This window comes from Mus musculus, chromosome 5, assembly GCF_000001635.26.
Source record: "Mus musculus strain C57BL/6J chromosome 5, GRCm38.p6 C57BL/6J".
Taxonomy (NCBI): domain Eukaryota; kingdom Metazoa; phylum Chordata; class Mammalia; order Rodentia; family Muridae; genus Mus; species Mus musculus.
In genome coordinates, this window is record NC_000071.6 from 145,623,478 (window position 1) to 145,650,672 (window position 27,195).

At 41.2% G+C, this 27,195-nt stretch overlaps 1 pseudogene; it reads right to left on the reverse strand.

Moving 5' to 3' along the window:
- On the reverse strand, positions 618 to 24,430 carry Cyp3a63-ps (cytochrome P450, family 3, subfamily a, member 63, pseudogene; annotated as a pseudogene).

Consider the following 27,195-nt stretch of genomic DNA (forward strand, 5'->3'; position numbering starts at 1 on the left):
TAAAGAAACTTAGGAATGCACAACTCTAACTATGTAGGATGACTAAATCGTACATCTTGCCTCAAAGCTCAGGGATTTACATAAAATGGAAAGAAGAGTTTAAGAGACAGAGGTAGTGGATGACTTTAAGGAAACAGCACTTCCAGACACAACATGTCAGGCACACATATGAACTCATAGAGGCTATGACAAAATTGACACATTCTGCACAAGCTCAAACCAAGAAAATTCTAGCTGAGAGGAGCTCAAGTTCTTACCTCTAGCAAAGGAGATATGGTCAGCAGAGAGCTCCTGACAGAGGACAGATCAGTTTTTTTTCAATGGGGTGACACTGGGTGGAACTTCACTCTAGGGTAGGCCTCACACCCAGGAATAGCTCTGCAATACAAACTGGACTTCACAAATTTGTTTTGTTTTGTTTTGTTTTGTTTTGTTTTGTTTTGCTTTGTTTTGCTTTGCTTTGTTTTGCTTTGCTTTGGTCTGAAATAGTGAGAGAGATTGTAAAGTGTGTGGGAAAGTAGGTAAGATAGGATCTAGGAAGAGTTGGTGGAAAGGAATTAATGTGATCAAAATGTATTTTATGAAGTTCTCAACAAATATTAAAACACTTGAAATGAGGATTTTTAACTAAGTATTTATTTACATTTTCTGTGCAGCATTTATTATAAAATATGGCAACTAAAGCATCTGATAACAATTCTACAACTAGAGTTGTTACAATAGCTCACATTTTCATTAAAAATTCTTGATCAAATTACAAACACGTGGTTACTATCTAAAGATCTCAAAAGGAATTAGCAGAGACAACGAGATGTGGGTGGAGATGGTCCCATGAGAACCAGTGAAGGCAAATTTCCTGTGCTGTCACTGATTTATTCATCTCTTTTGTATTATATGTTAACTTGCACAGACACTGAGAAAGCTCAGTGGATGTACTGAATCTTTAACCATGAATCAAAATCAATCTATCTAGTCCATTATTCATCTCGATTTTACTCATGATGAAACTATAGTGTCTGATGTTCTTAGACACTGCCTTCCTGAAGAACTCAGAAGAACTCCTTGAGGGAAAGTCATGCTCCAGTTATAACTGCATCCCGTGGCACAACTTTTAGAACAATGGGTTTTTCTGGTTGAAGAATTCCTTGTCTGCTTAATTTCAGAGGTATCTGCAACAGGGGAAGAAAAATATTGAGAGCCAGTGAATGAATCAACAAAATCACCAAAGAAAACTAAAACAAACGAACAATCAAAAAAACAAACAAAATACAGTGTTTGAGATACTATGCTATGAAGGAAAAAAGAGCTGAATTCAAAGTCATATGTTTTCCCTGCCATTTTCTCCAAGCTGTCTCACTTGGATGGTGAGAATATGCATCCAAATACACGTTATGTAAAATGGTGATTTAGACTCTACTGTTTTCAGGACCTGAAACAAATTCATGCTGGTTTATATTAATATTGTGTGCTGATTTAGAGTAAAAGAAATGAGTTTCAAAAAAAAAATAAAAAAGAAATGAGTTTTACATTTTTAACTCTATTCTTAGTCTTTATGTCATATTGATTTTTTAAATCATAAAAAGTTATTTTTGTTTTTAAGCTTGCAAGATAACCATGTGAGTATACCTGTCAATGCTATTAACAATTCTCAGCTCCAAGATCATGTATACACCTCAACAGTCAGCCCATTTATTGAAAGACTTCTGAAAGAAACATATGTTGCTTTTCTAGCATCTATTTTTGACTTTCAAGTATGTGGTGAATGGGAATGTCTGACTCCATAGGGTTTTCAATAATACTTTAGCATCACACTCTTCATAATGAATGGGGAAAGTTTCCAATACACAAATCTTCTAGTCAGAGGAAAAGGAAGGGGAGCAATGTTGTCATGGAGACAGAAAAGTGTCAATTTTCAGATGACTGGAGCTTGAAAGGGCATCTGCCCTCTGCCAAGTGTGCTATGGAGTCTAAAAACAAGAACCTTGTTTTGTCTATCTAAATCCCTATGCATAATATAAATGCTTTACTTATAAAGTACTAAAATAAGTGAGTGTGGGGCAATGGGCTATGCACAGACAGCCTTGTTTCCAGTTGAGTTGATTTCTTGAAACCCAGTGAGACCCAGTGATGATAATCTCCACCTACCTGGGACAGAAGGCCTTCCCTCATGTCTCCTGGACCCCTGGATCCTCTCAAAGTTACCACTCCCCACAGCCCCCACAACAGATGCTCTATCTTTCAGTCACTTAGAGAGTGTCCCAAGCTTCTGTTCTTCTGGCTAGCCTCCTCCCCACAGTTACCTAGCAATAGCAAGATAACAACCCCACTATAAGAGAGGATGTTTGGCCCCTCCTCCCTCCCCCTCTCCTTTTCCCCCTTCTCTGCTCTTGGCCATGGCAGGTCTCTCTCTCTTTGTACCTTTTCTCTTTCCCCCTACCTTTCTACAGTAAAACTCTAAAACCATAGAGATAGACAGAGCCAGGCCATGGCCACTTAGAGAGAGGGAGGAAGTGAAAGAGAAAAGAGAGCTAGAGAATAAGAAAGGTAAAGGCAGAGAGAGAGAGAGAGAATGAGAGAGAGAGAGAGAGAGTAAGGAGAAAGAGGTAAAAGTTTAGAGAGTAAGTGAGCTTAGAGAGAGAGCAAGGAGGGGTCAAAGAGCCCCTCTTGTAGTGGGCTTGTTATCTTGCTTTTGCTAGGTAACTGTGTGGAGGAGACTAGCCAGAAGGCCAGAAGTTTGGGACATTGTCTACGTGGCTGAAAGCCACAGCTTCTCCTGTGGGGAATATGGGGGCAGTAACTTTGACAGGATCCAGGGGTCCAGGAGACATTAGGAAATGCCTGCTGTCTAATGTAGGTGGAGATTACCACCACCAGGTCTCAGTGGGGTTCAAGACCTCAAATCAACTGGAGACCAGGCTTTCTGTGCATAGCCCATTACCCCACAAGTGAGGATGTAAGTAAATAAAGCTATACAACTGCCTTTAGGAAAAGATCAAAGAATAAACACTTCTGTCCCTTTGTCCAGAAAAAAATTCCAACCAATAAAGTGGACACACTCTAAATACACAAGTAATGTAATATTAGCCATGCTTTTTACATGAAACTAGAACAAGTTATTGAGGAAAATGCAATGTAAATACTTTACTAAATGTCTTATTTTATTTTTTATAATTATAAGTACTATGCACATGATTTGGATTGAGGCATACAAAAAAGATGTACAACTAAATATTTGCATAAATTGTACTAATTTTTAAATTAATGTTTTTACTAAATAATATTATAACTGTAAACCATACTTTCAAACATTTACCAGGTTGTCAATATGAAAACTATCCTCAAAAACTGTTTAGAGTTTGTGGAAGGAATAATTCAGCCTGCAGGAACCAAAAGTTGAACATGTAGTAAATAAGGACAGAAACCTAAGAGGAAGATTCATTTAGAGAGTGAAAAAGAACTTGCAGTATGAGAGCAAAATAAAAGGGCAAATAGACAACTACCTATTTTTAGAGCAGGGTTGCTGAAAAATGAGCCACAATCAACAAGATGTCCCATAAGGTGAAATTCACCATAATAAGCAACTTTTTAAAGACTTATAGTTTATTTATGAGTGTTTTCTGTGCACTTTGTATATATACCATGTGAGAATTACCAAGAAGCCAGAGTGGGCCATGAGAGTCACTAGAACTGGACTTACAAATAGTTGTGTGCCACCATGTGGGTATTGGAGACTGAAATCATGTTGTTTTCAAGAGCAGCAGGTGCTCTTAACTATTGAGCCAGCTAATGAGACCAATCACTTGTCATTATTTTAGAATAATGATTCTCAGCTGGGCATGACATGGGAAATCGGAAATGAGCTTTAAAAGCCACTCTGTGAGTGAGATGTTTTAGGACTTCAGAAATTGCAAGGTATCTTGAGTTTCTGGTTTCTTTTTGAGACACATGGCCCATGTTGGCTTCAAACTCACTAACTGACCAAAAATTTCTTCAAATTCTGATCCTCTAGCCTCTATCTTCTGAGTGAAGGTCTTGCAGGTATGTACTACCAGAGCTTGTTCATGTACTTCTGTGGACAAGAAACAGAGATTTATTCACAACCAGTAGGCATTTTGCCAAATGATATCATTCCAGACCCCATGTATGAGTTTTAAAGCTCTTTGGTAACTCTAATGTACATATACTAGTTGAGAAGAATGTGAGAAGAGGGCTTCTGTGAGCTCTAAAAGGAGAGGGAAACAAAAAACAAACATTTAAGGTATGACCATTATACCTCTGAAAGGTACATGACATACCCAATCTCCAAAGGACATGACTAGAATTTTAAATGGAATGCATGGAATCTTGTCTCGCTAGCCTACTCTGACTCTTCATAATGCTAAGTTTCATTCTATACAGACATAAAATAAAAGGCTCCTTAGGTAACACGAGGAGAAATAGCTCATTTGATCAGAAAACAAATAATTAAACCTCAAACATTCATTATTATTTTTATATACAGAACCTTCAATTGGAAAAAGCCTCCTATAAAACACTATATAGCGATAGTTTTCTCACTTACCTGTGTTTCCTGACAAGGCTGGAAGGAAAAGTTCTGCAGAACTTTAGTGAGAGCAAGTTTCATATTCATGAGAGCAAACCTCATGCCAATGCAGTTCCTGGGTCCAATTCCAAAGGGCATATATACATAAGGATCAATGCTGCCCTTGTTCTCCTTGCTGAACCTGGAGGCACAGTAAATGACTAGTTTGCAGAGGATAAAAACATAAGAGCTGCACATGTGAAGTTTCCTTTTGACATCTATCCAGTAACACACAGGTAGTTTGGGAAAGGTTTATTGAATTTCTACTTTCAGGTATTTGACTCTGAGAATTTTCCACTAAAGTTTCTTTCAATACCCCTTCCTTATAAGATTTTCCATATGGTTGGGATAAGATAAATGCCGTTTGAAAAACTGCATCATTGTTTGGGTACACACTAGTGTGATAGTGGTATTATGGGGTAGGGGAAACCAACCTTTTTCTGATTGGTTAGAGAGCCAGTTCTCAGGGGAAATTAATGCCTAGCACTGAAAATTTGTTAAAAGTCCTAGGGCTGCAGAAATCATAGAGAAGAATGTGGTGATGTTTTGCTAAGTCAACATGGTACCAAAATGCCTTTTTGATATTTATCTTTACACACAAAAATTAGTGCTGTTCTCAGCTTTGGTCAGAAAAGCTTTAGTTTTCACTGAGAAACAGCACAGAAACTCATGACTGGTCATACTGCTGATAAGTGGTGGTGGAGTGCTCAGTCCCACCCAGAATCAGGAAACATCACAGAAGGAGGGGAAGAAGAAATGTCAGTGACAGGGCATAAAATGAATGTTGGGAAGTACTATCTTCTGCATATGACAAAAACATTGCACTTATGAACTCACAGCACTTGTGAACACCTACACAAGACTAGACACAACATAATTGCATTATGGGAGGGAAATAAAGTTCATGAGATGCCACCTTGCTAAGGAGCTGTTGATAATAAATGCTTAGTGGACGATGGAGGAGTTTTTCTTCAATGGTGCAGCCACTGGTGAGTTGATCATTCTCCAAGATATAACCCATACATCTATGCTTATGCAAACAACCTAAGTAAACTCACAAGTCACCAAAATCCAAATATATGTTAATACAGGAATAAGACAGGTTGAAGACAGACAGGGATTCCACATGAGTGTGAGGAAGAAGAGACAGGGAAATGTGAGGTGAAAATGACCAGAATTCACTATCCATTGATGAGACAGTTAAAAAAGAAAAAGAACCAAGAAATGAACTATACCTTTAAACACTAAAAATCCATTTGGGATGATGCTATATTCCAACTCTGAAAATACATACTATTTTAACTGGAGAAAAAATGGGTTCCTGCCACACACTTAAGTGGGTCATTAACTACTTGAGAAAGAAGGAGGTAAAGATTCTGTGTGTAATTAGTCAGACGTTCTGCCAGTCTCACTTCCGCTCTCCTCTCTTTTCTTCTCTTTTTCTGCCATTCTCCTCACACAATGCAAATGTTTGTAAAATCATACTTAGATCATCTTCCTATGAGAGACATCATAGTATCCACAGGCTTGCAGAAGACAGAGTGGGTTCCTCCTCCTAAGGTTCTAGTACCTTTCAGGTTGGAATTCTTCAGACTCTGGCCAGTGCATGATGAAGAGCATAAGATGGAATCATCACCGTTGACCCTTTGGGGGTATACACACCATTGAGTTCAACATCTTTTTTACAGACTCTCTCAAGTCTAGTAACAATGGGATAAAATCTGGGGGTTTCATTAAGCACCACATCCAGGTATTCCATCTCCATCACACTATCATAGGTGGGAGGTACCTGGGAAGAAAGAAAAAAGATTTGTGGTGCAATTTTAATTTAATTTTCAACTGTGTCTAGTGTTGAGTTCTCAGCATCCTCAAAGTCAAGTTCAGAGGCTCAAGGACTTAGTTACAATTCATTTTAAAAGGTTTCTAAGATTGTTTTAATTCACATATGTAGATATTTTGCTTGTATATGTTTATGTACACCATATAAATACAGTGCCCACCGAAGCAAAAAGAGGGCATCAGATCTCCTGCAACCAGAGTTAGAGTAGTTGAAAGACGTCATTTTCATGCTAGGACTCAAATATGAATGGATCCTATGGCAGAGCAGCAAGTGTTCTTAACCATCTCTCAAGCTCCTTACAAATGGAATGACTGTCACTGGAGGCCTGGAAGATGCTCAATTATGGAAGTGTCTACTATGAAAACCTAAGGATGAGAGTTCAGATACAAATCATTATAAAGCCTGACACAGTGGCACCCATTTCTAATCCCAGCAGTAGGTAGACTGAGACAGATTTTGCCTGGTTCTCATTGGCTAGACAACCCAATCCATTCCATAAGCTCCAGGTTTGGTAAGAGATCCTGTATCATAAAACATGGTGGAAAGTGGTTTAGAAATGTATACAATGTAGGTCTATGACCTATCACACACATATGCACATAAACATATACATAGAGACGTGGGATGATTTAAACACCAAGGCTCACACTTTGGCTTTTTCTCCTATAACCATAAAGAGATAGAGAAAATCATGGCACAGAGTTGAGTCAACCCACGCGGATTAATCTAGGCCAAGGCTAGCCTCTCTCAGTATTCAGCAGGGACAACATGGCAGAACTAGCAGTATCATAGAATCTTTTAGAGAGTTATATGTTAAATGCATATCTTTAACATCACACAGGTTGTGTGCACGTTGCTTGCTTGGTAGTCTTGTGGTTCTAGATAACAGACACACCAGGCACAGCTCTGTGTCACAACAACCTTCTATTGCCATGAGAGTCTTTATTGCCCATTTCTCCATCTGTGTCATGTTCATGATAATTTCTAAATGGTTCTAGGAAAAAACAGTGCTGTGCTCTTGTTACAAATTATGAAGGATTGCTCAGACAGATCAGAGAGCAAAGGTGCCTGCTATTGAGCCTACTTACCTGATTTGGACTCTTAAAACTCATGCAGCAGAAAGAGCGAACAAATTCCTTCAGGTTATCCATTGACTTCCACTCACATGCTGCAGCACACATGCCGCCATACATGTATACATTCATACTCATATATAAGTACATATATATGTACATACATGCATACATACATACATATATGTAAAGAAAAAAAATCACCAGAATCGGAAGGTTGGCTCAGTGATGTGAATGGTTACTCACTCACTCACACAAAGTTCATACAGAGACAAAAATACATATATACCCCCACACACAACATACACACACTCCCCCTCACTCACACAGTGTTTGTCTCTCACTCACACACAGAGACTCTATTTCTCTCTCTATCTCACACACAGACACACACTCTCTCACATACACATATACACACAAACTTTCTCTCTATCCCCCTCTCCCTGATTCTCACACACACTCTCTCCATTCTGCTCTCTTTCTCTCTGACTCTCTCTGTCTCTGTCTCTCTCTGTTGCTTTCTCTCTTTCACACACACACACACACACACACACACACACACACACACACACACACACACACACACACACCACTGCAAGTGACCAAACGGTGTTTTTGTTGAGATTTCTCCTTTTCTCTTCTACACCATCATCTCACCTTATTGGGCAGAGCCTTTTCGATCTCTTCCTGCAGTTTCTTCTGGATGTCAGGGTGAGTGGCCAAACAATACAAAGTGAAGGAAAGTGTGCTACTGGTGGTTTCATACCCAGCAGAAATGAAGATAATTGACTGGGCTGTGATCTCCATGTTAGAAAAGGCTGAAAGTAAGAATCCATTTTATGTAAGTCAGTCATGATGTGCTATCACAGACGAGATGAGGAGAAAATCAAATGAGCTTTCATTTACCTAGACACACTATGGAAATGCTCTTCAGTCACACTGAGACTGTCATCACCATGACAGCAAAATGACACATCCAGAAAAAGAGAAGAAAGCTTCAGTCATGTTGTCCTAGTGTTTCTGCTGACTCTCACAATCCCCTGTGGGCAGCTTCAAGATATGGATTTTCATGTTTGTAAATTTTATTTTAATTTATGAGTATTTCTGTTTGTGTGTATCTATGTGGAGGGTGCCACATGTGTGGGGAGGGTGTCCATGGAGGTCAGAAACCCCTAGAGAAGCAGTTATAGAAGGTCCCCTGTATAGGTTGAGATATTTTAAATTTTCATTTATTTATGTGTGTTTGTCCAGGGAGGCCATAAGATGGCATTGGAGTCTACAAACATAGAGTTACAGGCAGTAGTACATCTTCTATCATGAGTGCTTTAATCCTATTGTTTGCAAATTTTTCCTCCCATTTAGTGTAAGTGCTTGCTACTCAACTGAAACTGGACTATAAATTCACAATTGGTGCCTATTTTAAAAGTGAATAATTATTTTAGCAAACAAAAACTAAACAGAAGGACTGAGATGTTGTCAGTAGATGGCGGTACTTCCCTAGTGTTCATGAAGCCTTGGGTTCAGTGCCCAGCACTTTGTGAATCAAGTGTGACAATGTCTATATTCTTGTTTACACTGGAAGATTGACAGGAAGGAAAACAGCCAGTGATGGAAAAATTCTACATGTCTGTAGTCTCAGGAGTTAAAGGTCATTCTCAGGCACATTGTGAATGTGGATCAGCCTGTGCTACATAGGAGCCTGTAGCAAAAGAAGGAGGAGTTGTAAAAGAACTTGAAATTAGCTGATCACATCAAAGGGTTTCAAGTGGGCAGATAGGAAAGGGCTTGAAACACAAAGTACCTGCCACTTTAAATATTAAACATGGGGACACACTACATATAAGCAAGTGAGTGTATGGGAAACAATCATATAGGTAAGAATGGAAGACTCCCTTTCCATTAGTTACTGGTGCACATCTATAGACTAAAATCTGGAACTGGAATGATAATGTCATGATAATAATAATGATTATAAATTAAAAAAATAACCACATATGGGAGGCTAGAAAATGACTCAATGGGAAAACTGGAATTTGAGTCCTCACTCCCCATGTAAAAAGTCAGGTGGGGCAGCACATACTTTTAACCACAACACTGTGGATTGTTGGGACCTATTGGTAGTCAACTTTGTTGTGGGCTTAAAAAAAAGACCCTGTCTCAAGGAAATGAGTCAGAGAGGGATTGATAAGACACTGGTGGATGCCTTCATCTTTTCTGTGTACATACACCTAAAAGTGTGCACTTATGAACATACTCTGGCACATACATGTACTACACAAAGAAGATAAAAATCTGTAAGTGAGAATTTTATGTGTTTTTGAGATAGGGTTTTTCTGTGTAGCCGTGCCTGTCATGGAATCTGATGTAGACCAGGTTGGCCTTGAACTCACAGAGATCCACCTGCCTCTGCCTCCCAAGTACAAGGATTAAAGGCATGCTCCATCACTGTCCAACTATGAGTGATTTTAAATACCTAAAAGAATGAAAAGGACAAATCCACTTGTACAAAGAGGCTTTCTCCAGAAGCTACTTACACATCACACAATGAAGTCTATCTTTTCCATGGATTAGGCTAGAGAACACATGTTCAACAGGGAGTCCCAGAGAACTTCAACACCACTTGGGTCCATGCCCCTGATTGGATGTTTAGACACAGATATCTAGGCTGAGCTTAGAGATTTCTTGCTGGGAAAGATACAACCAGCACATATGCTCACCCAGGTAACAGACAGACCACTGGAAAGGTCCATCATGGCCATCCTTCATGTTAGGAGTGAAATTTTACCCATGTGAATCCAGAATATTCCATGTTTATAATAGACATGTCTGTCTTTCAGAAACTCAACAGTGGTTTCCCTCTACCTAGAAAAACCTCCTCGCATATTTTCTGAGCAACCCACCTGCTTCCCAAGAGTTTCCTTGTCTATAGACCAGGAAGGGCTTGCTTACCTTTATGAGAGTCTTTGTCTTTGGAATTATTATGAGCGTTCATCATTAGCTGAAGAAAATCCACTCGGTGCTAGAAGCAGAAAGAGAGGTTACAAAAATGGAAGGTCAATGGTAAGTTCAAAGGTCAGAGGTGGACCACAAGTGCAGAACATTAATTCTCTCCCTCTGAGAAGGTGGTTCCCTCAAATTCACAACTGTGGCTATCGTTGTTAGAGTCATTAAGGAACAAAAGCAAGAGTGGACTAATTAGGAAGAATCTAGCTTCCACATCATCCAATTTTACAATAAATTCTAATAGATAAAATTTTAAACAAGCACCTTTTTTCTCTAAAAATGTTTTTGAAAGAGATGAAAATAATATCCCCCCTTTTGATCATTTTTATTTTGTATTGAAGTTTCATACTCATACTCAATCAGATATGGTCATCTCCACCCCAGTGTTTGCTCCAAACAATTCCTTCTATACTGTCTGTAACATTTCTTCCTCCACACTCCATGCCCTCTTCTTAGTCACCCACTAAGTCCAACTAGTGTTGTGCATATGTGCATGGCTATGAGGCTACCCGTTGCGTCATGGGAAACCTACCTATTTTCACACCCTCCATCTACAGCTATGAACTGCCAATTGACCCTCAGCAAAGAGCACTGCATACAGAGATCCTCTCCCATCCTCACTGGAGTTCTGACAGTCTTGACCTTGTTCAGGTCTAGCGCCATGCCAATTTTTTTTTCAGTCCTAATGCAGGATGTTCTAGCTTTTATCCCTATTGCTAAGGATTCATTTCTAGATTATTCTCAACCAACTTGTTAAAACTCCAACTTCTCCTCTATGAGTGAGTTCTGGGATACCCAAAAATAGACAGAAAAAACTCTGATCCTAAAATTTGAGGGAGAGACAGAGAGACAGACAGAGAGACACACACAGAGAGAGAGAGAGAGAGAGAAAGAGAGAGAGAGAGAGAGAGAGAGAGAGAGAGAGACAGAGACAGAGACAGAGAGAGAGACAGAGACCGAGTCAGAGACAGAGACAGAAAGGAAGAAGATCTAAAATCATATATTAAAACATCTAAGACCTGTGTTTATCGCAGATAGTTATGTGTACAGTAGCACAGGTACTATAGAAATTTTATGTCCACTTGCTTAATACATTAAAAATTCAGTTACTTTTTGACTCAGCAATGCTGATTCTAAATATAACCCCCAAACATAAAACTAAATATTTAAACATAATCTTGTTCATGAAGGCTCATGGCAGAGATATTCATGGCAAACATGTGAGACTAACTTCCATGTCCATCAACAGATAGGGAGAATAAATTACTCATGGACCCAGGACATTGTGACACTTGATCCATTAAATATTGTGCTAAATAAAAGAGGCATGTCACAGAGAAAAGATAGTCTATGATCCCATTGATGTTTAATGTCCAGAATACACAGATACAGAGCAAGTGAACTGGTTGTTGCTTAGGTCAATATTGCTTGAAAGTTACAACATGGCTAGAACAAAGTCCTATTTGATTGACCATGGTTAAGGGTCAGGGTGCCTTCAGTAAATGCTGATCCCAAAGAGATCAGAGACAGAGAATAAGGAGCTGTTGAGTGCTTAGCCCTAAATGGCGTGTCTATATCAGCACCCGACACATCAAGGCTCATGGAAGATCATGAAAAGGGATGTGGAACTTAATTCAGAGAAAGGAATTAGGACTGTGAAATGCTGTATTGTGGACATGACATGGCCCGTTTTTGAACTGACTGCCTGCAGCAGACCAAGCCAATAATACTGGTCAGAATCTTAGCATGCAGCACCAAATGGACTCGACTAGCTACCAAAGCAGAGAAAAGGACAGGAAATTGGGAGGAAGATGTATTGGGTGTCTAAGCAATGTGAAAAGTAAGAGTTAGCAGTGGGTGTAATTGAGACAGATGTTATGAATGTATGTTATTGAATCCATGGAGAGTTCTGGACTTACAGAGTGTCCAATTTGTATTTATACTAATTAGTGTTTATCAAAAAATAATTCTAAAATAAACCCGGGACTCAGGGCTGCACACTGTAATTGCATCCCTCAAGAGGCAGTGGTACAGGGATCTCTGTAAGTTCAAGACCAGCCTGTTATACACAGTTATATCCAGGCCAGCTAGAGGTACATGGTGAGACCCTGTCTCAAAGAAAAAAAAGAAGTTAGAAAACGGAGGCAATCTGGCTACATGTTCTCAAAATACTGAACTGTGCCTTTAGGCGATGAATTATATGACAGGTGAACTACACACCACTACAGCTGATTATTTGGGGGAAATTGAGGAAGAGAAATGCAGAAAGACAAACAAGGCCACAGACAACAGCAATGATCAAGATCCAGAACTGTCTACTCACCAACTGAGAAGAGCAAAGGATCAAAAAAATCAACTCTTAAAATCTTTCTGGCTTTCTCCACAAAGGAATCCTCTGGGTTGTTGAGGGAATTCACATTCACTCCAAATGATGTGCTGGTGATCACATCCATGATGTAAGCACCTAATACACTGAGGAGAGAGAGGCATAGGAATTTAACAGGTGCCAGAGACTGTAAAAGAACTCTCAGGAGACAGTCAAAGCCACCTCAGTATGGACCAAGCCCTTCCCAGTAATTCTACCCTCTATCACTGCAATCTTCTTACTGTCACATTTCTTCCCTTTAAACTGTGTATAATGTCATCTAGTGTCTAAAGGGGCAAGTACAAGCAGCTGGACAATGTGAGCTGCACCCATTTCCCCTCCTCTCCCAGAGCCACAGTGATGGACCAGCACTCACTCTTTCATAGCAACAGGCTTGCCTTTCTCTGCCTCTTGCCTCAAGTACTTTACCAAAATGTCTCCATACTGTTCAATGATAGGGAACATCTACACAAAACAGAGAAGCATCCACAATTAGGATGGAGGCTCTAGTAACTCATGCTGCTCTTAAAAGAATTTCACTCACCTCCTTGAGTCTTCCACTGGTGAATGTGGGGGACAGCAAAGCTCTATATCTCTTCCATTCCTCGTCCTTAGATATTGAGATAGCTTTACTCATTATTCCCACTGGGCCAAATTCCTAGAGTCAAAAAAGAAAAAAAGAACCCTCAGAATGCCTCACAGCCTATGAGAAATGATCTGTGTACTCATCTTCCTATTGTGGTTTCAACCCTTTATGTTCCAGGATTCTTTTAAGTGGAAATTTCTCTGTGGTTGGAAAATTATGTCCAGGGGTTGGGGATAAGGTGAAAACAGGCCTTAGTCCATCTCTAGAGCTGTGTGGTTGGAGTTTGGCTTGGAAAAAGTTAGAAAGTTAATTTTTTATCAGACAAGTTCTCCAGCTCTCTATTTACAACTTGAGCAATGTGAAGAGGATGTCTTCTCACTCTCTCTCTCTCTCTCTCTCTCTCTCTCTCTCTCTCTCTCTCTCTCTCCGTGTGTGTGGGTGTGTGTGTGTGGGTGTGTGTATGTACATATGAATGCTGGTGCATGTAGAACCATGAAAGGTAGCTTGGTTCCTGGTTGAACTAATGCTTGAAGCTCCAGAAACTATGAAAAGACTGTAGGTACTTCGCTGGTTACTGGGCATCAAGACCCTGTCACTAGTTGTAGCTCCCATAGGTTTGTGGCCTCAGTCATATAAGGGCAATGCCCCAAGCCTCTCCATATGTAGAGGACATGACCTGTGGTCACATGGGCTCAAGAGAGATCTTCATTTTATTGGGGTACCTAAAAGCCCTGGAGGGTTTATCCAATAAGCATTCTTTCCCAGACTCTCTTCTCTGCAAAATATATTTAACCTTAGGCACACCTGAGAAGAGGGGTATGGTTTCATAATCCACTTTCTGCTTTGATAATAAATGTCTTAAAACCTTGGACTGCCTTTCTTTATTTGGATCTGCCATGGGGAGCCATGCAGAAGGCCTTTGCCTATAGAGCCACCATCTAATCTCCTGTAGAAACTCTCTCTGTGCTCTCACATATGGGTGCCACCCAGCCTAAGCTCAAGAATTCAGCTAGACTTTCCCTGGTGGACCAGACAGAGCTCCCTCCTTTATCCCCTAGCTGTGGGGAATTGGGCTATGCAAAGACAGGCTAGTCTCCACTTGAGCTGAGTTCTGAACGCCAAAGGGTGATAATTCAACTTCATGACATGTTAGGCATTCCGTTATGCTCCTGGAACTCTGGAGCCTGCATAAGTTACCACCCCCACAGCCCCCACAAGAGAAGCATGGCTAGAAGTCACATAGGAAATGGCCCAAGCTTCTGAAGTTCAGGCTAAACTCCTACCCAGTTACCTAGCAAGAGTAAAGACCATAAAAGGGGCTGTTAGGCCCCCACCTCGCTATCTTATGCTCGTACTTCTCACTCTCTTACTTGTCTCCCTCTTACTCCTCACTCTCACCCCCTCTCCTCTCTCTTTGTCTTTTCCTCTCCTCTCATCTCTTCTCACTTCTCTCCTATCTTCTCCTCTCCTCTCTCCTCTCTCTTACTCTCTCTATCTCTCTAGCCTTCTCTCTCTGTCTCTCTCTGTCCCTCTCTGTCTCTCTGTCTCTCTGTCTCTTTTCTCTTCCTCCTTTCCTTTCTACAATAAAGCTCTTAAACCATAGAATGCCTGTGCTCATCAAGGCCTAATGCGCTTGGAGAACGGGACAGTCTTTCTCCTAATGAGCCGTTTCTACTCTCCCATTAGAATTCCTTCCTGTGCTCCAGCCAAGATCCTCTGCACTCACTCTCATCAGTGTTGGGACACGCTTCCCTCATCCCTCTCTCCCATAACCCCAGTGGCTTTAGCAAAGTAGCTCTGGGACTCCCAGGTAGGGCTGCCCCTTGCCACCACCCCGTGCAGAATGGGTCGGAGGCTTAGATTCCCACCCAGGGATGAGTGGAAGGTACATCCAGCCCTCCCACGCCTGACAGACCAGAGAATAGGTAAAACTCTGGCGAGGTGTGGTTTTCCCTTCCCCTTACTCCCCAGGGTCCCCCTTTTCTTTTCCCCACACGTGGCCCCAGGATTGATCCAGCCTGTGGGGCCCCCACTCCATTCTGAGCTAGTCCACAGTTTCAAGTGGTGCATGGATATCCAAGAGCCTGAGACCCAGACAGCTCCAGCTTCCTTGCAAGCTTGAGGACCCTTGAGCCACTTCTTGGTGTCCCACACCGCAGACTTTCCTTTCTCACCCCTGGAATGGTGTTCCAGGGCTGCTCTACCACTCAACACCCACCTGGCTACAGCATGGGCTAAGCATGGTCAACTTCCCACATCCGGACTCCCCAAGTGACCATGCCCTATGTTGGTTCAGAAGCAGGACCTCCCATAAAACTACAGGTAAAAATTCCCAAGTGTGCTCATGTGGAGACCAGAGGTCAGGCATCTTTCCCTATAACTCTCTATGGAATATTTTGGGCAAGGTCTCTCTGTGAATATAGAAGTCTCTGATTTGGCTAGAGTCACTAGCATACAATTCCCTGATATCTAGCTGTTTTAACATACATCTCTAGAGTCACATATGAATGCTACTCTGCCCAGCTTTTGGCGGATGCTGAGGATCCAAACTCAGGTCCTTTACCCAATGATCAAGCCATCTCCCTAAGCCTCGGACACAAAGTATTTAGTATATGTATTTTTTTTAAAGGATTACTTCACTATTGTATGGGTTTGGCCTAATGTTTCTTGTGTTATACCGCTAATTTTCATCCTCCAAAATGCTAACAGGAGTACCTATACATAAGACACTGAGGGACTCTACCCCCAGTTGGCTCCATTTGGTAAATAAAGATGCCAACAGCCAATGCATGGACAGAACAGATAGAGGCAGGACTTTTAGGATTCCTGGGCTTGGAAAGAGAGGAAGAAGCTAAATCACCTTGAGAGGGGCATAGGACAGGTCAGCCATGTAAGAATTCAGATAAGTGGCTCTAGTGACCACATTCCCAATTGGGTCTGAAGTAGCAGAGTTGAAATACTGATTTTAAAGAATGTTAACTCTGGAATACCAGAATGGAATGTTTGCTAGCCTCAGGAAAGATTAGAAGTACCAAACTATTAAGCTAGCCAAGGCATATTGAAATTAGCTGGTGTGTGTGTGTGTATGGTATGTGTGTGTGTGTTTTCCTGTCTGTATGTCTTTCTGTATGTCTGTCTGTCTCTATGTGTCTATCTGTATACAGTATCTGTGTGTGTCTGCCTTCCTGTGTTATGTCATTATGTCTGTCTCTATGCATGTGTCTCTGTGTGTGTTGCATATATCTGTCTGTTTGTGTGTGTGTTTTATCAGTGTGTAAGTGATATTAGAAATGATACTCTGCTTTTAGAAGAGACCCAGCATACCTGACTCTTGAGAAGCTTCATCCAGCAACACATGAAAACAGATGCAGAGGCTGTACTGACTGGTTTTGTGTCAACTTAACACAAAATGGAGTTATCACAGAGAAAGGAGCTTCAGCTGGGGAGGTGCCTCAATGAGATCCAGCTGTAAGGCTTTTTCTTAATAAGTGATCAAGAGGAAGGGGCACTTGTTGGTGGTACCATCTATGGGCTGGTAGTCTTGGGTTCTATAAGAAAGCAAGGTGAGCAAGCCATGGGAAGCAAGCCAGTAATGATTGTCACTCTATGGCCTGTGCTTCAGCTCCTGCTTCCTGACCTGCTTGAGTTCCAGTCCTGACTTCCTTTGGTGATGAACAGCAATGTGGAAAGTGTAAGCTTAATAATCCCATTCATTTTGAACTTGCATTTTGGTCATGATGTTTGTGCAGGAATAGAAACCCTGACTAAGACAGAGACCCTGAGCCAAACATCATCTACAACTTGGGGAGTCATGTGAATGAGTCAGGGATAGAATTGTGTAAGCTGGAAGGGTCAGAGACCCCAAAGAAGACATACAGAGTCAAATAACCTGGGACCATGGGGTCTCACAGAGACTGAATCACCAACCAAATTACTTATAGTGGCTTTACTTAGGCTCCCTACACATCAGTGTGCAGCTTGGTCTTTGTGTGGATCTCCTAAAAATTGGAGCTGGGACTGTCTCTGAATCAGTTGCTAGCCACTAGAACTCCTCCCCCTATCTGGATTGCCTGGTAGTGCCTCAGTGGGAGAAGATACACTTCGTCCTGATGCTGGTGGATGCCCCAGGGAAGGTGGTACACAAGGGGGACTTCCCCTTCTCTGGGGAGAAGAGGAAGGGGTTATGGGCGGAGGAATCAGTAAGGGTAGGACTGGGAGGAAAAGCGGGAAGTGTGCTGCAATTAGGATGTAAAATGAATATATATATTCATATGTGTGTGTGTGTGTGTGTGTGTGTGTGTGTGTGTGTGTGCCTGTGCAAGTGCGGGTGTGTGTGCGTGTGCATGTACGTATATATGTATATTTATATGAATGTATGAAAAACCAATGTGACCTACCCGCCGGTTTGTGAAGACAGAAAAACATTCCTTCACTAGAACATTCTTAATCATCTATGGGTCCGTGATGACAAAGAGAGGCATTTGACCATCAAACAACCTGTGGTGGGAAGACAGCTGATGTACCACGTTCTGACATGAGAGCCGCACCCTGACTTTGATCCCAATGCTTCAAGACCCTCATTCTGCTTATACAATACATGGTCACAGGAGTTCCCAGTTCAGCTTAGGAATTCTGACCATGTACTCAATGGAGTCTTTGGAAAATGATAATTAATGTCATTCAAGACACAATGAGCCACTTCAAGACAAACCAGCTCTGTAAGGCACCACACTTAGAAATAATAAGTGGAAATTTGGCAAATCTAGATGTGTATATGTGAGAATTGCCTATACCATTTTCTATGAATTTGCATATTTGAAATATTGCAAGGGTCTGGAGCGATGAGTCCACAGTTAAGAGCACATGCTGTTCTTGAAGAGGACCTAAGTTTGGATCCTAACACCTACATTGGGTAGCTCACAATCACCTCTAATACCAGGTCCAGGAATCTCCAATACCTCTGCAGTACACCAGAGCCAGAGGCAGGCAGATCCCTGAGTTCAATGCCAGCCTGGTTCACAAAGCGAGTTCTGGACAACCAGGGCTATACACAGATAAACCCTGACTTGAAAAAGACATAAAATATTAAAAATACTAGTATATGTCAATATCTGGTGTTGGGATGCTTCTCAGTATTATGGTACCTGCCTAGAGTGTAGATCCTGGTTTTGGTACACTGATATTAAAACACAGAATTTAACTGAGGTGCTTGTATCTACTTCTCCAAAGCTCATGGAGTCTGGAAGACAGGACAAGAAGAGCATGAGAGTCAGGAAGCAGAGGGGATAGCTGGATAGGATTTCTTCTGTATTCCTGAATTCACTGTAGCTGGGAGAGCCTCCACATGCCCTCTGCATGACTGTCAACATTCTGGCAAATGGCTAAACGTCCTGACCCTGTCTGAAGATTTGCACACAGCTAGTTCCTGGAAGGAGAAAATAAATGGTCCAACGGTAGAGGCACCTGATGAGGTCAGCTCAGTCCCTGGGATCTATGTGTTGGAAAGAGAGAACTGACTGGTACAATCTGTCATCTGATACACACTTTTATCCAAAATCTTGGCAGGGGCTGAGGAGATGGCGCAACAGATAAAGGAACCTGAACCATGCCTGATGACATGAGTGCAGTAACCTGGAATTGGAGAACTAACTTCCACAATTTATACTCTTACCTGCATATATGTACCAGCATACTTGCCCCAATTCAGGAAAAAATATGATGCGAAATAAAACATAAACAATGAAGTCTCTATATGAAGAGAGACTAAGCATGAATCATTTACCAAGCCCTTAGCTAGATTAGCCTGCCCCTACTGTCAAATGGCATACTAAAGTCAATAATAAAGTGAAGAATGTAGGCTTCTATATAAAATGACCCATCGTGGCAAGGAAAAGGAGCAAGACGTTTGCCAGAGCATATCAGTGGGACCTGAAGCAATGCATAGCATGTCAGGAAAAGAGTTTCAGAGAAGAAAACAAATTAGAGGAGGCAGTAGATAAAAGTTCAAGCCTGGGGAGAGACTCAGAAGCCCCACACTCTCAGAGGATTCGGGAGCGAAGATTGTGTGAAGGACATGGGCATTGCGAAAGTGACCAGGTTGTAAACTGAACAAATTAATAACTACTGGAAGAAAAAAAATACCTCGAATCCATGGAACATCAAACCCTGTCAAAAAGCCTCAGTGTGCAATATTTTCATGTCAATTAGACCTTTGAACCCTGGCAGTTGATAGGAGGCATTATCACCTTTACTCATGGCTACATTTCAGGCTGCCCCCATCCTTGCACAAGTGAATTGTGTCCTCCTAAAAACAGTCAACTAGATGGAAATTTCCAGAATGCTCACCCCCATGTTTTTCCATACTTTTCATAGCATTCCATGTCAAATTTCCAAAAACCCTGGAAAGAGAAATAGAATGAATCCCATTACTGCCCTCTATGTACTGACCACTCTGTAGCCAGAGCTTGAAAATCCTCAGATCCCATGAAGTCAGGTTTATTGTCTCTGGCAGAAAAAAGATCTTATTTTGAAATGTTTCATGTGTCAGGAGCAGGATGGGTTGGTGGGGAAGGGCAGAATGAGAAAGCAGGACACATAACACGCTGTCATTGTGTCATTGGACTGTACACACTGACTCACAACGCATACACACAACACACTCTAGTAATAATAATAATAATAATCATAATAATAATAATACACAATTGTTTTACAGAATGTGCAAGAGAAGCACAGATCCTGTAGGAAGAAAATCGAGAGCAGACAATAGCGCAAACTTTGCCACTCAAACTCTGGGTGTGAGCTTGGGAATGTGTGTCTGGAGGAATGACCATTTCAAAGCAGGCTATCTACATGGCACATTACATTCTCATTACTCAATTTTCTAATAAGTTTGTTAAATCATACTTTACCTAATGTCTTTGATTTTAACAAATCTTTAAAAGAAAAAGAAGAAAATAAACACTCTATGTAGGTAAGGATCTAAGCTGACTGACAACCATCATCCTATCTCAAATATTCTCACTTGCTACTGAAACTCATGCCTAAGATTGCTACCTTAAAGGAAGAGAGGTGGCTGTAGGTCCATCACAGTAGCTAGAGTAGAGCAGTTTGCCAAGCATGCATGAGATTTGCATCTCATCCTCAGTATCAAAACAACAACAACGACAACAAAAGAAAAACAAAAAGAACAACAAAACCTACAACATGTCACTAAGCCTAAAGCACTGGTTGAACTTGCAAAGGGTCCAAGTTCCGTTCCCAGAATCCACATCCTGCATCTTGCCTCCACCTGTAATTCTAGCTCCAGGGAATTGAGAACCCTCTTCTGTCCTCCATAGTTGCAGCACTCACATGCACACACACACACACACACACACACACACACGCAACATTATACACATAAAATCTTTCTAGATGAAACAGTCACTAACCAGGACCCCAGTACATAAATAAAGAGAGAAGCTAAATTTTCTAGTTCTGAAAAACCTAAATATAAATAGTACATGCTGAGTCTACTGTTATAGAAAAATCTTCATGGGTTTAAAAATTGAGCAGAGAACTCAAGTATATGAAATGGCTCCAAAATGTGGGTCCTGGAGATCTGTGATAAGCTGCTGCTTCAGAAATATTCAGAAAAAAGAACAAAAGTGTAGATCATAAGAACTCATACAAAGAGAATTTTAATCTAGTAAATATAGATTGGTGTCCTAGTAGTTGAAAATCCCTTGAAGATTTCCTCCAAATAACTACAGTAGAGCCTCCCTGGACTCTACACTGAGCAAGAAACAAACTCTTCCTTTACTGCTCACAAGATCAGAGTATCACATCATTAGTATCAAGACTGAATGACAGGGAGATCTGGGCATTTTACTCAAGATGAATTTCAATTGATTGCCACTAGAGCCAGTGAGATGGCTCCAAATGAAAAGGACCTTGCTACCAAGCCTGATAACCTGAGCTCTATCCCTAAGACTAAGATTTCAGCAAAAGCAGACTGAGTCCCACAACCTGACCTCTGACCTACATGTGCCTGCTGTGCTGTGGCATATACACAACCTCTACCAAAAATAAATAAATGGAGTAGTGACAATGGGAGCTAAGGAGATGCTTCAGTGAGAAAAGCAATCTGTCAAAAACAGAATTTGACTCTGAAGGTCTGTGTAAATACCTGGGAGGAGGTAATAGAACACATGTGCAAGAGTCAGAGAAAAGAGACCCCAAGAGCAAGCTGGTTAACTAAACTAATCAAGTCAGAGAGAGCCAGGTCAAAGTGAGAGACTCTGACTCAAAGGATGAACTGAAGAGCAATCAGGAAAACACACAGTGTGAACCTCTGACCTCAAACGCACACATATACATGCATATTCACCTGCACACACATATGGGCACTCACACACATGCAAATGCCCATATACATACTATAAAATTACACAGGCACACAGCATCCACATCCACACACATATACATGCATATGCCCCTGAACACATATATGGACATTCGTATATGTGCAGATACCCATATACATACTATAAAATATAAACACATACAAATATTTAATTAGTTTTACATGGCTAAAATATCTCAGAGGACCACTGGATTTTGACAGGAATCAAGAGAAAACAGAGTATGAGGATCTGATATCTCAGCATTTCCTCAGTAGAAGCATTTAATAGAACTAAGACATTATTAGCCGCAAGCAGAAGCCAAAAGGAAAGCTAAATCAACACTCACCTTGTAATAATTCAGCACAGTGCCTAAAAATGTCAGAGCTTTGGGCCCAGGAATTCCCTGTTTCTTAAAAAGTCCTTGTGTAAGGGTTCCATATCTATAAGGGAAACGGAAACACTTGCATCCACACACACACACATAGAAGAGAAGAGACAAGCAAGACCATCATCAAAAACTGAAACAAATCAACAACTGGGCTCCCTCCTTGCCCATTTCCCAGAGAGCTTTGTGAATAGTGAATTTGCATGTTAGCCAATTGCTGCTATTCATGTGTGCTGAGTTCTCATGGATCTAGGGATAACCAAAACTAAGTTAGGCCATAACTAGCCTAAGTGATATCATTAAACTACTGGGAGATGGCTTTGTTCACTGTGCATTCAATTGCTGTTTTCTGTACCCAAAGATCCAGTGCAGAGCTCTGGTTCAGACTTTGGTATTGTCCTTATCATGAAGCATCTCCTGCATCAGTATTTGGAAAACATTCTTATCCAGCTTCTTCTGATTGGTCAAATCAAGGATACAACAGCCTATAGCTGGGCAAGAGAGAAAAACATGAGAATTCTGTGCCCAGAGTGAGGGAGAGGATCTCAGGTGGGACCTGGGGACTCAGTAATCAGGACACAAAGAAGAGAGATGTGCCAGAGCAAGACTACAATGGCAGGTAATATGCCACAGGGTTGGGAATTAGGCTGGGGAGTAGGCCAGGCAGGCTAGAATAGCTCAGAATCTGTCAGCTTAGTGCCTGAACCTCTGATATATATATATATATATATATATATGTAAATATACAAACAAAGAAACTAAGGCTGGGCATAGAAAACCATAAAAGAGGAAGCTGTAGAAGAGTTTGGGTTGGGTGCCTAGCAGATCTGCATAAAGTCATTATTAACATTAACAAGAGTTAGTACCACTGGAGATATAGATCAGAAGTAAACAGTTTCCCTAGCATATATAGGTGTGGCTTGATCTCGTTTATGGCCAAAACATTAAAATGAAAAATTAACTTTGTCCTTACTTCATTTGAGGCCTTCAAGATGACTCCACAAGTAAAGGCATTGACTGATAATGTTGATAATCTGAGTTTGGTCTTTGGGACCCACATAATAGGAGAGAACTGGCTCTCAAAATTCCTCTTTTGACCTACACACACACACACACACACACACACACACACACACACACACAAGCACACACATACAAAAACAGATACATGCACACACATACACTATACCATTTGCTGCCCCTAACCACAATAAATTAAAACATGAAAATTTGAAAACTTTTTACAAGCATTAATTTCAACTTTTGCTAACTGTTGGGGGAGGGTCTTTCATTCTCTGTATTCAGATGCTGGTTTCTGTCCCCTGAGACCCTGATACTCGTCAGAAGTGGGCAATCTCATCAGTAATAAAGAATCCCCTGTATCATTGGGGTTTCAAGAATACTCCCCAGCTATCTCTTATTGGTTAACAAAGGGCTGAAAATCAAATTACTGGGCAGAATAGAACAAGTTGTTAGTCACAGGCAGGTTAGGGTCCAAGAGAAGTAGGGCTCACAGGCAGGTAGAGGAAGAAGAAGGTTGTCAGGAGGTCAGGCATCAGAAAAAATCACCAAGAGAGCTCACCATAAAAACACACATGGAATGGAGAAAGACTGGGAAAGGTCAATCTGCAAGGAAAATGGGGCTTGTGGCAGGGATGTTATAGCTTTGTGGGTTAGAATAGCTTAGAACTTGTCCAGTCATAGTGCTTAAAGCTTGCTAATGAACTTAGTAGGTCTCTGTCTCAATTATTTAGGAGCTAAGCAGGTTACAAAAGCTACCACCCTTTAATACCATACTAGCTATGAATGTGGAAGTTGTCAGATCCCCTGGAGCTATAGTTACAGATAATTCTGAGCTCCATTTGGCTCTTGCAATTCAAACCTGTGTCTTCTGAATGGAAAGTCAGTGCCCTTAAACACTGAGCCATCATCTCTCCAGCCCCCGCTTCTGATAATCATCTTGATCTTTCTAATAATAACAGAGTAGAGGTCTGAGTATCACCCCAATCCTGGGGGCATGGTCTGGGAAGGAACTGGGAAGATCACTCACCGGTAGAGGAGCACCAGGATGATTGCCAGGAGGATCCATGTATCCAGTGAGAGAGCTGAAAACAGGTTCATCCCTGCTTGTCTGTCAGCAATTTTACTCCTCAGTGTTCTCCCTCCAGATGTGTGTGTGTGACTCTCTGTAGGGCTTCCTTTCTGCCTACTCTGCTGTGCCTGAAGTACTTATATGCTCGGAAGGTGGGTGGCACTAGGAATTCAGCCAGTAAATGGATTACCCCTGCATCACCTGGACTTTGGTCGTCCCTTTCCCAGGACAGTTTATATAAGTTCATTCATAGCCTATGTTGACCTTCTTTAAGGTAACGTCCTGTGTGACATCAGTAAACCACGGTGGCATGTGGGTAAGGCCAAAGGATCTTGGTTTCTATCAGAAATTCAAGCAAAATCTACAACATGAAACACTCCCTCACCAAGCTGGCTAGATTTAAAAGTAGACTCAGACACTAGAAGCAGGAGTCTCAGAAGTTCAAAGACAAAATTCAAAACCATATGAAATGTTTTAGACCTGCCTGAGATATGGGAGACCATGTCTCATAAAAATTCTTTTACTACATCTATCCATCAAAATTCAACACCTGTTATCCCTTGACTGTAGTACCAGTGATAAAGAGACAGGTCCTGCCACTCACTGCTGCCTATTGAGAGAGGGAAGAATTATACTCAGTTGTGATCCACTTGTGACTGGTGACAAAGACTCTAATGGACAGTTCCATGCCCACAGTCACACACATGGCACTAAAGTCTTCAGGACACAAAACATTTCACAATACAGGAAGGAGATATTCAGGGAAAAACTGATGCTGATGGGATTGGGGTAAAGAGGGAATTTAACCAGAATGCATTCTATACACAAAAAGTTGTCACACACACACACAGAAAGAGAGAGGGGGAGATAGATTGATTTAAATTTAAAATTAACCATTGAAATACAGCCAGCTACAGTAAAACATCATCTGAGAAAGCCCAAGGAGTCTTGCGGAAGTGTGAAGGATAGGACTGAGTGAGCCAGAGTAGTTAACAACACAACAAAAAGATCTACAGAGTTAACTAACCTGGAATCTTGGGACTGACAGAGACTGAGCCACTAACCAAAAAGTATGCAGGGGTTGGACCTAGGGCTGCTACACATTCATAGAAGATGTTCAACTTGGTCTTCATGAGATTCCCCCAACAATTGCAACAGAGACTGTCTCTGACTCTGTTGCCTGCCACTGGATCCCCTTCCCCTATCTGGACTGCCCAGTATGGCCTCAGTGGGAGAGAATGCAAGTAGTCCTGCTGTGAATTGGTGACCCAGGGGAGATTCCCTGGTAGGAGCTTTACCTTCTCTGAAGATAAGGAAGGAGGGCAATCGGGAAGGGATTTGTGATGCTGTGACTGGGAGAGGAGGGAGGGGTTGCTGCTACCAACACTTTTTTTTTAATTTAGTAGAAAACAAAAACAAAAAACGAAAAAACAAAAACCCCCCAAATTTCCAAGCCAAATCAGGATCCAAAAGCTCCTAAGTATAGGAGGGAATACTAAATACCAAGATGGACTTTAGGAAAATCATACAAACAACACTGTGGACTTGAGGTCATAAAATTCATTGTCTTCTAACTGGAACCTCAGAGTTCAAAAGGCCACACAATCAGAGATACATGCATATATATGCACCTAAAATCCATCAAGCTGACATCAGACAGTGATTGCTAATATTTACTGTCCTGAGAACTTTGTCCACAGTAGCTAAGAACATCCAATCTACAACTCTGTGAGGGATAACTGTCACAAGTGAACCAACCATGCCCCAAATGATAACTCATTCAATCAAGGTTACAAAGTTCATCCCTAATACAATGAGGATCTAAGAGATCACGTTCAAAAAGTTCAAATCATTTCTAAAGTTCAAATTCTCCATCTTTTAAAATTACTAATTAAAATAAAATTAGATCAACTCCTCACTCCAATTCCTCTAATCTCCCAACTTCCTCTCAAATTCATGGCCCTTTTATCATCATTATTATTATTGTTCCATGTATATAAATGTAGATATATGAATACATCCTGTTGAGTTCATTTAGTGTGGCTTAAACATATATGATTTCAGGGCTGATCACTTGGTGCAGACAAAGAATGGTGGGACTTATCCCAAGGGAAGATTTAGTCTCCCTCTCTCAGGAATCATAATTGCCTGTGGTTCTTCATTTAGAAGAGAAGTTTTGTTACCTGTCCACTAACATGTCTATTCCAGATGTCATTGTTCAGATCTTGTCTAGGTAATCATATTGTTAATGTTTCATGAGTGTGGCTCCCCTGTCATTTCTGAGCGACACCATCCGGTAGCAGACTTCTGACTCCTCTGACTCTTACAATCATTTTTACTGCCCCATTTCCTCAGTGTTCCCTGTGATTTAGGTGTGGGGTTGTGTTGCAGATGTCAAGGTCTTCACATTTAACAGAATCACACCTGTCTGATGTCATACAGGATTAGTCAGGGATCTAGCACCTCATTCAAACTGGGATGCTCTCCAGTGGGTAAAAAACAACCTGCACTCATCCCTCTAAGAAGGAGCAAGGTAAGGGGGACCAGCGAGATAACAATAAGGGGTGGGGAAGGTGAAACAGGAATTCTACAGTTCCTTTCTTGCTCTAAAGGATAAGCCATGCTATTGTTTTTATAGCAAAGAAAATCAACAAGAATTTCCATATGATGGTTACTTTCTAATTCTTCCCAGAAGGCTGTCTTGAGGTTAGCTAGTCATTAACACACACATAGCACATCAGACCTTTCAAGTGCCTTTACACTCTCTTTGTGGTCCTCGTGATTTTTCCCTGAGATAAGTAAGCTATTGTCCGCATTTTGGAGCTGAAGCAATGACTCAGAAGTTAAGATCATTGTCTGCTCTTGTAAAGCACATGGGTTCA